This window comes from Taurulus bubalis (assembly GCF_910589615.1).
Source record: "Taurulus bubalis genome assembly, chromosome: 3".
Lineage (NCBI taxonomy): Eukaryota > Metazoa > Chordata > Actinopteri > Perciformes > Cottidae > Taurulus > Taurulus bubalis.
In genome coordinates, this window is record NC_136591.1 from 4,813,423 (window position 1) to 4,826,704 (window position 13,282).

The following is a 13,282-nucleotide window of genomic DNA, read 5'->3' on the forward strand; positions in this document are numbered from 1 at the left end:
TAGCAGGTGACATCAGTAAATCCCTGAGGGTTTAGGGTGGAGATTGGGCCGACATTCCTGCCAGAAGGCTCCAAAAACTCGTCAGGAGAGCATTGAGATCAGGTGTGTGACGAGACTCACCTGATCCTGATCACCTCATCAGGGAGGTGGACAAAAGGCAAGGAGGGAGAATGTAGCGGAGGAGACATGCAACAAGAGAACTAGCGGTAAATCGGCTAGCGGCCTGGCTGATATAGTTAGTTAGTTAGTTAGTAAATTGATAGAGCTCTGGACAGAGCTACGTTTTCAGTTCTTTTGTGTTTAGTTAAAACCTTTAAAACCTGCAGAGCTGACTGCCTGTGATTGCTGCGCTGACCTAACTTCTGGGGCCCTCATAACGTCCTGTTACAATAACCTTATTGTAACATGCATTCTAAACTATATAATTTACTGTTTTTTTATAAAGTGTTTTCTAATCAAATTAATATTGAGTAGAATTAAGTTCAGCCTATTGGTTCGGCCCTCCACAACAGTCCCAATTTTTCATGTGGCCCCTTGAGAACATGAATTGCCAGCCCTTAGTGCTGCTGCATTCGACACCATTGACCACGACATCCTATTACAGAGACTACATCAGTCGATTGGCATTAATGGTAGCTGGTTTAAGTCCTATTTATCAGATGCATCTCAGTTTGTCAGGAGTTCCAGAAGATTCTATGCTTGGACCAATCTTATTCACCTTATATATATGCTTCCTTTAGGCAATATTATCAGAAAACACTCCATAAACTATCATTCTTATGCAGGAGATACTCAATTATATCGATCAAGCTAGACGAACTATTAGCATTTTATTCAAATTAGCATAGTATAAAGTGCAGTCTCACAGGTCTGTGAGCATTGGTGATTGAACATTGAGATTGACCCGCTAATATGAATCTGGATAATCATTTATGTCCGAAACTTCCTTCAACATTATGTTAAAAGCTTATTATAACATATTCCATATTATTTTCACCCAAAGGAATTTGCAGCAAGACTCATGGAAGCACTTAACACTAGTGGGAATTATAAAAAGAAAGGAAAAGCTCTGTTCCTCTACTACCACACTCACTGCATGCACCTCACGATTCCCTTGTCTGTATTGTCTCTGTGCTGTATGTTCTAAATGTGAACCTTGTGCTGGCTTTATTTCCCCCAGTCCAATCTAATGAGCATCATTTCTGTCTAGGGATTCTGGCTGAGGCTCTCAAGTCTCCTTTGTGTGGCTGGACAGGTGTCTAACTGAATGATGAATGACCCTGTTTCTCCCCATGTAATTGGCTCCTTGCTGTTTGGCCAGAGACCGGCTACATGTCTGGTGGGCAGCCACCTCTATCTGTCAATCACCAACCTGCTGCTGTCTGGCTGGACCTCTGATAGCTATGCTAATGCACAGTCCTCACACCTTATTGGCTGAGACTGTGCTGGTCCAAGCTAATCCATTAAAGCCGTGACAGTAATAATCTCCCACCAAACACAGGGTTCCTAGTGTGCTAAACGTTATTTGACCGTTCCTGTCACGTTGGTGCTGCCAGGCACACTGGTGAGGTGATGGATGAGTCTCGCCCCGACCCTCTCATTCATCACCTGCTGACTTGTGTTTGTGCGCTGTATCAATAATTTAATGATTTTTATCTTCTGTTTTTGGAGAAAAGCAAGACTTCCGATGGCGCTACAACAAGATCGACGTGTAGTGGTGAGCTGTTCAGTCGTTTTTTCAAAATACCTATCATTATTATTAGATATAAATATGCACTAAAATTAGATCAAGTTGAGTATGAGACGAGGGAAATCTCAAAGGAGGTGTAAGTCAAGAAAACCCAGCTGTTGCCGAGGTTACTAATCAAAAAGATGGTCATGGAGACGATGCAGAATCAAGCAGGTGATTAAGCTAACGCAGCTAACCAAAATGTATTGCTAGCTGCTCAGCTGCCCTCGACATGAAAGACACACTGCCAACGGTAGTGAAACAAAACTTAAGCATGTACAATTGTTGATCTGGAGAGTTCTAGGAGAAACAATCTCCGCATTTATGGAGTCCCGGAAGATAAAGAAGGGAGATCGGTTACTGAATTTGTAATTGAGTTGTTTAAAAGCCATCTTACGCTTCCCAATAATAATAATAATAATGAATCTCTTATTAGTCCCACAGAGGGGAAATGTATTATCTGCACTCTAACCCATCCTTAGTAATTAAGGAGCAGTGGGTAGCAGTGAAGTGCCCGGGGAGAAAATAATGGGGGTTGTTCGATACTATGCTCTTCGTGATTAAAAATAATTTTAGGTAATTTGATTGAATTATGGCTAATTTATTGCATTTAATAACGTCTGTTGTCCTCTGGGGTCAAACAGACCCCGCAGCACAAAGTGGTGTAATGGGGCAACTTGTCCCCCCATACGGCTTTCCAAAACATCTTTGATCTTGGATGTTTGATGTCTGGGGTCAAGCAACGGTTATGACAACAACAGCAACAACAACAAACAGGTCTTTTCTCACAGGTGTTGGGCAGCAGAGGCCATTTCACACATTTCATTTAGAGACAGGCAGCAACATGAGGAGGCAGAAGCGCTATACTGCAGAGGAGGCTTGTGAGCTAATTTTGCACTATGTTGGGGAAAATAATGACCAAGAGGACAATGCTGAACATCATGAGGAGGAAGAATCAACGGATGAGGAGGATTCAGGGTCAGAAGAGAAGGAAAATGATGAGGTGATAGATCCAACATACAGACCACATGCTACTTCTTCCTCTGAAGAAGCCCCCACATCACCCGCTGCAGAAATGGAAGAAGGGTATGACGTGAAGGAACATGATGAGGTAGGATCTGAAGCTGAAATGGAATTAGTGTCAGAAGTGGAGGACTGCACTTATCATGAGGAAGAATCAACTGATGAGGAAGAATCTGAAATGGAAGAGGTGTCAGAAGTGGAGGACTGCACTTATTATGAAGAGGAAGAATCAGCTGATGAGGAAGAATCGGAGGAAGAGGACCCAGCTGTGATAGAAGAAAATTTCCAGTCAAAGGATGAAACCTTGATCTGGTCTTCCATTCCTCCCAGTAACGGACGACACATGTTGACAGCAGAGAGAGAGACAAGCCACCATGGACCAACCACATATTCAAGGTCTCGTACCAATGACATAAAGTCCACTTTTTACCTATTTCTGCCCAAGTCTATTGAAGAGGTGGTGCTGAACATGACTAACAAGGAGGGGAAACGTGTGTATGGCAACAAGTGGAGAAAGATAGATCCAATGGACCTGCAGGCATATGTGGGTTTGTTGATTATCGCTGGCGTGTACCGATCCAGTAAAGAAGCTACGGCTAGTTTATGGCATGCCGAGTCTGGGAGGGCAATTTTCCGTGCTACCATGACACTCAAGATGTTTCACAAAATCTCAAGAGTGATTCGATTTGATGACAAAGACACCAGAGCAGATCGCCGTGCACGAGACAAACTTGCTCCCATTCGAGACGTTTGGGACAAGTGGGTGTCTCTCCTGCCGTTGATGTACGATCCAGGCACTGATGTGACTGTGGATGAGCGCCTGGTCCCCTTCAGAGGTCGCTGTCCATTCAAACAGTACATCCCGAGTAAACCAGGGAAATATGGGATAAAGATATGGGCAGCATGCGATGCCAGGTCCAGCTATGCATGGAACATGCAAGTATACACTGGCAAACCTGCTGGTGCGCAGTCAGAAAAAAATCAGGGCATGCGGGTTGTCCTTGACATGACAGAAGGTCTCCAGGGGGAAAACGATCACCTGTGACAACTTCTTCACTTCACATGCCCTCGGCCTGCAGCTGCTGAAAAGAAAGCTGTACATGGTGGGAACAGTACGGAGGAATAAGCCTGAGCTTCCCCCTGCACTGGTGTCAAAAACAGACAGGGCTCGGTTCTCATCCAAGTTTGCCTTCACCGAGACCCATGCTCTGGTGTCCTATCACCCCAAAAAACCTAGAAACGTTCTTCTGATGAGCACTCTGCATCGGGATGCTGCTGTGAGCAACAGGGATGACAAAAGACCAAAAATCATCGAAGATTACAATCACAACAAAGGGGGTGTCGATAATGGTTATGGAGATCCAGCAGTTGTGCTCCAGCTCTACCTCTGCAGCAGCTGCCACTCACCCAGCTGCCCCTCACCCAGCTGCCCCTCCTGGCCCATCTCCCAAAAGGAGTAGGTGCAAATTCTGCCCTCGCCAGAGTGATCTCAAAACATCGAAAATATGCCAACGATGCAATGCATACATCTGCAAAGATCACGCCATCACTACCTGCCTCGCATGCAACTGAGGGCACATTCAGACATTATATTCTGAAAAGTTAGTTTTGAAAAGTTAAATGTTTTGGAAAGGAATGTTGACATGTTTTATATGTCAGGTAATGAGTTGGAATAAAGTTGGCTAAAAAGTTGAAACAGAGTTGGGTGATAATTTATACTTTATGCTTTATAAACAATCAAACCAGACTGGGTCATGTTTGACCCCAGAGGACAACAGGTGGGATTATGTGCTGCCATTAAAAAAATTGAAGTGGTTTAAAAACAGCATCCTCACTAAACTTTGACATGTACCAGTCTGTGATGATCTATCAACACATGTTACCCTGATCGTTAACTATAGTCAGAATAATTGATATTTATATTTATTTTTTACTCAAAAACAAGGAAAATGTTCATGTAAATTAGGTATTATTGGCCTTAAATTTAAAATGGAATAAATAAATGCCGTCAATGTGTTTGAATGAAGCTGTTATTAAGGTGTAACACAGAATTGGGGGAAGTATCCACTTTAAATTATTTAAACAACAGCCAAACCAGACGGGGTCATTTTGGACCCCAGAGGACAACAGGTGTGATTATCTGCTGCCATTAGAACAATTAAAGTGTTTCAAAAACAGCATCTGCACTAAACTTTGACATGTACCAGTCTGTAATAAGTCAAATATTCAAAATAATATAAAGTCAAAATAATTCATTTCATTTAATTTCCACACAAAAAAAAAAGTATACTTTTTTTTATAAACAAGGTCTATTGGCCCTAAATTCCCAAACAAAAAGAAAAAAATGTGTTAATGGGTTGGACTGAAGTAAGACTAAAGGTGTAAAACAGAATTGATTGACAATTTATACTTTATAACAGTCAATAACAGTCAAACCAGGTGCGGTCATCTTTGACCCCAGAGGACAGCAGGTGTATGGCAAACGGGAGGACATTACGAGGGCTAGAGAAGAGACAAGGTGTCATAGAAATGCACCAACAGGTTTCTATAGCGCCTGCCAGAGGGAAGGAGGGCAAACAGTCAATGGCTGGGGTGAGTGGTGTCCCTGGCAATGCTGTGCGCTCTCCGCAGGCAGTGCTTGAGGTGGATGGTCTCGGTGGCAGGGAGTGGAGTACCGGTGATGCGTTGGACGGTTTTCACCACCCTCTGCAGAGCTTTCCGGTCTGAGGCAGAGCAGTTGCCATACCAAACTGTGATGCAGTTAGTAAGGATGCTCTCGATGGTTCAGCGGTAGAAGTTCACCAGGATCAGAGGAGACATGTGGATCTTCTTCAGTCTCCTCAGGAAGAAGAGATGCTGGTGTACCTTTTTGACCAGGGTTGAGGGTCCTCTGAGATGTGGGCACCCAGAAACCTGAAGCTGGAGACACGCTCAACCTCCATTCCATTGTTATGGATGGAGGAGTGTGTGCAGCGCTTTGTCTTCCTGAAGTTCACAATAAGCTCTTTAGTCTTCTTGGTGGTGAGGGTCAGGTTGTTGTTGGCGCACAACACCGCCAGGTGCCGGACCTCCTCCCTGTAGGCCTACTCATCGTTGTTGTTGAGGCCCACCACCGTTGTGCCGTCTGCAAACTTGATGATGGTATTGGAACCATGTACAGGCGTGCAGTCATAGGTGAACAGGGAGTAGAGGAGAGGACTCAGCACACAGCCCTGTGGAATGCTAGTGTTCAGGGTGAATACCATACACTGTGTATAAATACCACACATAAAAATACTCAATGCAGTTTGTTAAACAGGTAGCAGACTACAGAGAAAACATCTCCATTCTGACACTGATGATAACGGTCTTTATTAATATAGTTCAACACCATTAAATCAACTGAAAACATTACGATCTTTTGTATCAATATTTTTGGGGGATTTGTTAATTTACCAAGAGTTTGTTCCCAACTTCAATGCCATTACAGAACCATTGACCAATCTGTTGTGGGAAGATGTGAAGTGGCTCTTGTCTGAAGAGTGTCTGAAGGGCATGGGTCAAGGCAATTTTTTCTGACTTTGGCTTGCCAATTCCCTCTTGCTGTGGATGTGTGTGATATAGGGATCAGAGTTGTCCTCTGTTTAGTGAAGACAGTTTTGATAGACCAGTCATATACTATTCTAAGAAGCTAGACAAGACAAATTCAAAATAAATTGTCCATTCGTCCTGTGTCCGAGAATGAGGCAAGGGTACCAAACTAAACCAAACTAGCCGGGCTCACCTGCATTTCAGCTAAGGCCTGCATCCTTTTATTACTGACTGACAACCAATTAACTATGCGGGGCCCTTTAGTAGATGTTACAACCACAAGCATGGGAACCACTATAACAAATAGAATCGGCTCTATTGCTTTCCAGGTTGGATGTGAAGGACTAAGAACAAGACTTTCAAATGAGTTTTATTTAATTTAGGTTTGTTTGGTCTGTACTGTATGTAAATATCTTGCTGATGCCTTTGATTTTCCAGCCTCCAATGGAGCAAAATCTTGGTTAATATTAGTCAACTAAATAATAAAGGCCCCTTAATGGAACTTAATGTACCTTTTTGCAGACTGCCCCTGTAAACAATACAACTCATAGTGAATATCGTTACACAAGGAGGAGAGGGAGAGTTGGGTTGTTGAATGGGGCACCAGGGTTGGGGGGTTGCAGAAATGTGCTAACTATAGTGTGAAGAATTGTCACACAGGCTGGACAACAGTGGCAACAGAAATGTCAGGTGAAGAACCTGGGACGACATGTGTCACTTTGATTCCAGAGCAGAGGCCAGTGCTGCAAGTTCACTGTCCAACGTGCCTGTCCAAATCCTCCTCTGTCTCTTCCTAATCTGAAGGAAAACACTCATCCAGAGCTAGATGGACAGAGCTGCAGGGGAAGAAAGGCCTGGCTGACAGAAAATATTGATTTCTTTGTGAAACTAAGGGAATGGGACACTGTGGGTTTCCAGCCACCATTTTTTATGTGCATCTTCAATTTGAGGATAAAAATGCTGAATGTTTAAAAAACATATGTTAATGTTGTATTGATACAAACATAATAATAATAATAATAATAATAATAAAAGTGGAAACAGACTTGGCAAATAAATCCTGAGTGACATTAAGCATGCAACTTGATTGTCCATTTAATCCTCCAAAAATATCATCAGATATGTTTGTAACGATTAGACACTGTAACGCTCCTCAAATCAATAACATACCTGCAACAGACAGACATTTCTCCATCATGTCTCTCTATCTACAGTTTCACTGTTTTACAGGCACTCTTTTAATCATGCCCAGTTATGGTCTCGGAGGTACCACACCAGCTCCAGGCTGCTGAAAAAGTTATCAGAAAAGATGGCTGTGGTAGTGGGGGGGGACATGGAACTGGCCAGGACGGAGACAATCTGGCTGGTGGCACCCAAGGCTTTTTGTTAAGGTGTGAGGGAGGCATCATGGGCCTCCAGGGTAGTCTTGCCCTGGTATAGCACCATGTCATGGATGAAGCCATCCTCAGAGGCCCTAGCAAACAACTTAAAATCCCACTTGTGTGACTTGTTTTTGATGTATTGCCTCAGGTTTCCAGCTGTCTTCCCTTTTAAAGGCAACCATCTTGCTATGGTTGGGGGGGAAATACTAATTTTTATAGTCATGTCATCCACACTTTGTGGGTCTAGAAATGGGTTAACATTCTCTCTGAATCACTGTATAGTGTTATAGGCAAGGCAAGTTTATTTGTGTAGCACATTTCCAAAAGGCGATTGCTTCACATAAAACCATTAAAAGCATCAAAACATAATGCAGAAGAAAACAATATTTAAAAACAATTAAGAACATTCATTTTAAAACATTAAAAAACTGTCAAAAAGCAAAAAATAGAATAAAGTTGCAGTGCAGTTTAAGAAATAAAAGTGAGATGCAGAAATTGATATCCTTGAATCTGGTTCAATTAAAGGCAACAGCAAACAGAAAAGTCTTCAATCTGGATTTAAAGAGCTGAGGCTCCCAGCAGACCTGCAGCTTTCATGGAGCTTGTTCCAGATATATGGAGCAGAAAAGCAGAACGCTGCTTCTCCATGTTTAGTTCTGACACTTGGAACAGAAAGTAGACCCGTCCCAGAGAAACTGAGGGGTCGGGATGATAAGGTAGCAGCAGATCACAAACATACTTGGGCCCTAAACCATTCAGTGCTTTATAAACCAGCAGCAGGAGGGGGCGAGGAGGATATGTCACTCTTACCTGTCTTAAAAACTTGAGAGCCCTGTAACATCATCCGTAGCCGCACACAGCTCGGTGAATTTCACCGACTCCTCCAGGAACTGTGTCTGGCTTATCTCCGTAAAACGGATACCGTTTCTGCCATCCACCATGGCAATAACCGATTGTTCTGCTTTATACTTGTTGTGTAAATTCCACATACATCGGAACATCAAACTCCATCGTGTCTGGGTTCATAATATTATCCGTAGTCCCACAACAGCTTCTGAATGACGGCCGCTACCAGCGCTACTTTTAGGCGGAGCAGCAACAGTTTGATTCAGCGACGGCAAGACGGCGGTGGTGATGGGTGGAGCTTCTCAACGCTGATTGGCTGACGCAACTTTGCGTCACGCGATTTCTCCGCCGGAGTTGGGATAATTCAACTCGCGCAAATTCGCTCTATTCGCCCCGTGTCAAACGCGCTATTCGCGCCACCTCAAACGCGTCTATCGCGCCGCCCGGCGAAAAAAAGACCTGTTGCGTCTGTGCATTGACTTTGCATGTAATCTGGTTGCGCGTCAAATTCCCGCCGCGTTCGGTGTGAACACACCATAAGTCCTCTAACCCTTGATATATACTTCAGGTGATAGTTGGCTGATTTTGTAATTGTCTTGATATGGCTTGAGTTGAGGTCTGAATCCATAACTACACCTAGATTTCTGGCTTGGTTTGTGGTTTTTAACATTAGTGATTGAAGCCGAGCTTTGACTTTCAATTGTTCAAAAACAATTACTTCTGTTTTATCTTTATTTAATTGAAGTGTTGATGGAAGCCGGACTGGAAGACATCACAACAATTATTTTTTTTTGTCAACCAAGAAGTTGTTCAGCTGTTGAAAAAATACTTTTTCCATTATTTTACTATGGGAGGTTCGATATTGGCCTATAACACATAACACATATCCTGTGGTTAGTGTGGTTGTCTAATTTTCAGAATTTTGTCAGCAAAAATAGGAGGCAAATTGATTGCATGCCCAGGTGGAATGGAGCGTAGCAGTAACTGACACCGGAGGGTTTGTTAGCCTGTCCACGGTAGCAAATAAGGCGTGTGTATTGTTATTGGTTATGTCAGAGAAGAAGGGCTGCTTTGCGTTTCTAAGTTCCAAACTATAATTGTGAAGTCTCTCTTTATGGATACCACAGTGAATTAAGAGTCTACACTGCATGTCTTTGGACTGTAGGAGTAAGCCGGAGGACTTGGAGGGAACCCACGCTGACAACATTCAAAGACACATTTTTTTGTAGTTCATAATTTTTTTAATTTTGTTTAAACTTTTAAATTATGTTTTTAAATAAAATAACTGATGGGATGCAAATCCTACAAAACTAACACCATATTTATTTTTTTAAAGCAGTTCAACAAAACCATCTCGATTTAAGATCGGCTCACCATTTATTTATTCATTTTCAAATCTTAAAATGGTATCACATGTTTTTATTCAGAAGTTGGAGTTTGCACAGTTGCCATAGACCTTGAGATGTTTAACCATTCCACTTTTAGAGCACTGTTTCCAAGATCTATAACAAACTTATAAGCTTTGCACTGGCTCCCTATATCAAATTAAGAATAACATTTAAAATCCTTCTCTTCGCCAACAACGCCTTAATTGGTGAGGCACCATCATACCATAATTCAGTTTATTTTGTATAGTCTAGAATTATAAATTTGCCTCAGAGGGCTTTACAATCTGTACACATACAACATCCCTATCCCGGGACCTCATATCGGATCAGGAAAAACTTCCCCCAAAAAACAGAAAAAACCTTTCACGGGGTAAAAAGGAAGAAACTTCCAGGAGAGCAACAGAGCAGGATCCCTCTCCCTGGGTGGACAGAGTGCAGTAGATGTCATGTGTACAGAATGAACAACGTGACATGAGTTACTATATGAATAATGTCTGTGGCATGGACCACGATTCAGATAACCACGATCCATGTCAACAAATGGAGTTAGTAATGTAGATTGAAGAGACATTAATTCATCCAGAAGGAAAAAGAGAAGGGGAGAGAGGAGCTTGGTGTATCCTAAGATGTCCCCCAGCAGTCTAGGCCTATAGCAGAATATCTAGGGGCTGGACAACCTGAGCCAACCCTAACTATAAGCACTTTCAAAGAGGAAAGTCTACTCCTAAATGAGGTGACTATGTCTGCCCCCCGAACTGAAAGTGTAAGCTGGTTCCACAGAAGAGGAACTTGATAACTGAAGGCTCTGGCTCCCATCCTACTTTTTAAGACTCTAGGACCACAAGTAGCCTCACATCAGTGAGAGCAGCTCTCTATTCAGGTGATTGTAAGCTCCTTTAAAATAGAGTTACAGTAATCTAGAAGTAACAAATGCGTGAATCATTTATTCTGCATCGCTTTGAGACAAGATGTGCCTGATTATTTAAATGTTACGTAGGTGAAAAAAGGCAGTACTTGAGATTTGTTTTACATGGGAGTTAAAGGACAAGTCCTGATCAAAGATAACTCTGAGATTCTTTACGGTGGTGCTGGATGTCAAGCGAAACCATATCATTAGATAATTGATTTCTGAGGTGTTCTGGGCCAACTAAAATAACTTCAGTTTTGTCTGAGTTTAACATGTAGTGTTAAAGCGCTTTGAGTGGTCCGAAGACTAGAAAGGCGCTATACAAGTATCGGTCCATTTAATTACAGCCACTTTTAAAGACTGTGGCACATGACCTGTTAGTAAAGACCCATTGATAATATCTAGTAGAGAGATATCTAGGATGGAGTCTTGGACACAGGTAGAAGGTTTAAAAGTTGAAACCGAGAAAGACAATTGGTCAAGGTTGATGGGAGAAAAGCAATCCAAACACACATCAGGGCCCACAGCCGCCTCCAAGGCCACCCCACCTGAGGATAGACCGGCAGTGGCCGAGGGCAGGAGATCACCAATCCTGCCTCTAATAGCCAGAATCTTATAATTGAAGAAGTTCCATGAAGTAATTTCTACTGAGGTCTACACGGCTCCACGGAGCTGTGACTCTCTGTCAGCCTGGCCGCAGTGCTAGAGAGAAACCTGGGGTTTCTCTATTATTGATGAGTAATAAGCTACTCTGGCATTACGGAATGCCTTCTTGTATGTTCTATGGTTTGAGCCTCTTTTGTTTATTGATCTTCTTTTTTGGAGGGGCTTTCGAGTCCAGTGTCATTCTCATTGAGCCTGTAGCACCATCGACGAGCTGATCAATCTGGGACGGACTAAAGTTAGCATAAGAGTCCTCTGTTATCTTGAGATTTGGTAATTAATCAAATGCAGAAGGAATCTCTTCTTTACTTTGTGTCTTCTTTTTTCTTCTTCGCTACAGCACTGTCAGTTAGACTTCTGGTGTCTCGGTGTACACTCTGGTAGTATAAACTCAAAAGTTATAAGGCAATGGTCTGAAAAAGAGGGTTTTGTGGAAAGACTATTAAATGTTCTATGTTAATGCCATTTGAAAGAACAAGATTGAGGGTGTGATTGCCCGGTACACTATAACAAATAGAATATGCTGTATTGTTTTCCAGGTTGGATGTTAAAGACTAAGAACAAGACTTTCAAATGAGTTGTAGTTTAATAGGTTTAGGATTTATTAATAGGCTTGAGTCAAAGATGGCAGCTACTCCACCTCCTCAGCCGGTGTGTCGAGGAATGTGAGTATTAATATGACTTGGAGGAGTTGATTCATTTAGGTTGACATCTTCTTCATAACTCAGCCAGGTAAGACAAAATAAATCAATGTAATTGTCTGATATTAATTTATTTATTAATACAGCTATAGAAGACAGATCTAATATTTAGGATTCCACATTTAATTCTCCTATTGTGTTGCAAAAGAGGTGTTGATTTTATGAGGTAATTTTCTATGACTCCTCTTCTGGTTACTTTTGATTTAATTAATTTGAGTGGCCGTAGTACAGACACAGTCTATAGAGTGTTGGGTGGGTAACTGCTCTAATGGAAGTGCAGAGAAGGATGTAAGACTACAACTCTCCTTCTGTTTCCTGGTCTGAACTGTCCGCTAATCAACGTGGTCATATTTGAAGAAATGAGATCCGCTCCATCCAAAGTGGGATGAAAGCAATGATCACATGCAGTGACTCAAACGATGTCAGATTTCTCAAACTTGACGAAAATTGGATGTGAATACTAACTTTTAAACTCCACTCCTTTGGCCGTTTTCCTCTACAACAGTCATATCACATACCAGTTTCTTGTCAGAAGGTTGAGCGCTTTGTTAATCTGGGCCAAAGAAGCTTCCTCGTTCATAGTGATGAATAAAACGATCCGTATACTGACCGTCCATCCGAAATCCAAAATGATCCATCCAGTACAATGCGGAGGGATCCGTCTCTTGAGTTCAAAGGCAAAGTTTTTTACTCATGTTGTGGCCATTTGTCCAATAAATCAAAGAAAACAAACATAAATCAAAGGGCCACTGACACACCGTGGGATTACGCAGCCACAAGAATGCATTGTCTATGCAGGATTCCAATTTTCTGATAATTTATTTAACTAAACAAAACAATTAAACAAGCAAAAGAAAAAAGGAACTCCCCAGGCTGCCTCTTCTGTGCTGGTAAAAAAACATAGGCCCACCCAGGTGCATGCTGGTCCTGTACCTGCCTCCTACCCCAGGTGCCCACAGCGTTACCCAATTAATAAACAAATAACTATCAAAAGGAAAAGCTGTCCTAATATATCAAAAACATCTAACCTAAATAAGCAAACATCTAGAATAATTAAACAATACAACTTATGC